We start from the raw sequence: 2,795 nt of genomic DNA on the forward strand, positions 1-2,795 counted from the left end.
TGTATGGTGGCATATTTTTATAAATAAATGTATTTCTATAAATCAGTATATAAATAAAAATTAAAAATATTTCCTTTCTAGTCTTTAAACTAAACTATGTATCATGAAACTGTTTACAGTGTAATGTAGCTTACAAGACAACATTTTCATCAAATCATTCTAATAATTTCTAAATCATTATTGATTTTTAGAAATTAATGGTATGGTCTTATGTTTGGTAAGCTCTCACTAAACTAAATGCTGCTTGTCTCTAAGCTACAGTTTTATGGAGGAAACTGTACTAAATGCTTCCAGTGGCTTCTCCTTGTGTCGATGGTTATTAGGTGTGGTCCCAGGCATGTGCCTCAGCAGGAGAGTGATTGGGTGGGGTGCCCACTGTGTTTAGAATGCTAACGTTTTTCACATCATCTGTACCCAGAGTACTTTTGCTTCTGCCTCATCTACAACCCTGTCACTAGCCCAGCTTGTTCTGCTACTCCTGCCAACCCTGGACCCCTCCTGAGCAGCAAGTAGGCACTGTGTCTGTCTCAGCTTCCACCTTGGTCTTCTTATATCATGCTGCCCTGTCCAGATGCACCAGTCCCAAGTCCCAAAACCACTCATGCAGTGGCCACTGCATGATATCATTTGGTGGCATGTGGTCTAACTTAAGCTACTTACCAACCATCAGGGCAGAATTTCCAGTTTCTACCTGCAGTAACATCATGCCTGTGTGTATTGGGTGAATATCAGCCATGGCCCCGCCTCTTCTGAGTAGTTCCGCAAATCTCAAGGCCATCTCTCACATTTATGTTAGAACAAGGCCATGAATGCTGTTTTCTTCTATCTCATGATCCCCACCATTTCTTCTTCTGTTTCTCACGTCAATAAAATGGCTCCCATGTTGATGCCTTGATTCCTGGAAGGAGCTACTGTTTTGCTTTGCCTCTTAACATCACTCAGGTGATGCTGCCCTTGCTGATACTCTGTCTCTGAGCTGAAGCAGGAGAAAATCCCCTCTGTTGGCCTGAGTGGCCCATGGTCACCAGCCCAAGGCTGCCTCATGCTCTTCGTGACTTACTCCTTGCTATAATCCCGAATCTGTGGATGATCACATCAGAAAACGCCCTCAGTTTACTGTTGCCTCCCACTGCTCCCCATCTTCTGAATTAAGACTGCACATTCTGGCTCTTTGCCTTGGGTAATTTTTTCCCCCAATAACTCGGGAGCTTTGATTCCCAGTGGCTTAGGAGAGTTGTTCTCCACACAGCTGGGCACCAGAAGCTGCCAGCTGAATGGGACCAAGGCATGAAGACTGAAAACCTCGCAGGTGACTTGGATCTGCATCCCAGGTTGAGAATCTCTAGCTTAGGAGTCTCTTTTGAGTCCTAAAGGAAATACTCAATTTTCCCCATCTGTCAGGCCCCTGCCACATCTACCGACATGTGCCATGGGATTAATTCTTAAGAAATTCATATACAGCTTAGATTGTTGCTCAGAGACTCCTGCCACTCTGTGAACCACCCCTATGGACACTGATGCACAATTTCCTTTGGGTTGATCTCATAAGTTGCATTTCCAAAAAAAAAAGAAAGAAAATAATAAGACCTTGACATCATAAGGAAACCACTTTTAGTTGCTCCATTTCCTGGAGCCTACAGCTGGCAAAATGCCTGGGACAAGATGTATTAAATTCAAGGCAAAGCAGAGTTGTTAGGAGAAGCAGATGGCCCACCTAAGGTGAAAAAATTACTTTCTTGTGAGGATAGGTGGGGCAGTTTATTCACCTCTTCCTCTGGGAAGGTGAGAACGTGTGGAGACAAAATAAATAAAACACATTACAAGCTCATTCCACAGATGAACAGAACAATTGGTGCTGAACAAGGCTACAGGAGGCATCTTCCAGCCTCCAGGAGGGCTGTAGGAGCTTGTCATGCATGCATTAAAGTGCCCCCAGAACTCGAAAACCATTCCATCAGAGGAGCTAATAAGAACCAACGAGTCATTGACAACAGCAACCATCAGTAACCCTCTCTGAGAGCTGGTAATGAACAGCAACAAATATTGGGGATAGTTAAGATGAGCCAGGTAAAGGTTCAGGAAAATGACTGAATAGATTACAGGCAGCAGGAACTGTGATCCATCTGAAGAAAAAGGGGAATCGTGTGAGTGGACGTGTGGCAGCTAGATAATCTGCACATACTGAGGTAAGAGGAGGCCAGGCAGTGAGAATTTGTTGTGATTATCTAACTTTCCAGAGGAGAGAGACATGTTTCTTGGTAGCTACTCATGTTCAGATTATCTAGAAAGTACATTTCATTCAGAAGTCTTCTCCAATATCTAGATGCTGCACCCCTTAAGGTTATGCAATGCTTTTGCTCTGAATCCTTGTTCACAAGCAACAACCTGATTATGAATTTGGTCTCCCAGGTACCTTGATAATGGGCAGAATGTGTCCAAGATTGAGGGAACAAGTTTGGAGATCCCTGGAAAGGCTTATTGTGTACCTGTTACAAATAAATAAATGTGGGTTTTGTTTGAGAGTTTGGTTAGCACGGGTCAGTTTCAACCTAATCACCCAGCAACACAGACAAAATCCTCTCTTGGGAACTGCATGGCTGAGGGTCAGACCCTGGAACACTTTGGCCACTCCTCTGTATTGCCATCCTGTGAGGCTCCACTGGAGCAGCGTGGGCCTTCTTCCCTGACATCTGTGCCTGTTTAAATTTAACACGATCAGCCCAGAAAGTCATCTCCTCACCAGTTTCTTTAAAATCAACAGAGGATAATTCCAAGTAATGTTTTCTGTAATGCAT

This window comes from Gorilla gorilla, chromosome 3 (assembly GCF_029281585.2).
Source record: "Gorilla gorilla gorilla isolate KB3781 chromosome 3, NHGRI_mGorGor1-v2.1_pri, whole genome shotgun sequence".
NCBI lineage: Eukaryota > Metazoa > Chordata > Mammalia > Primates > Hominidae > Gorilla > Gorilla gorilla.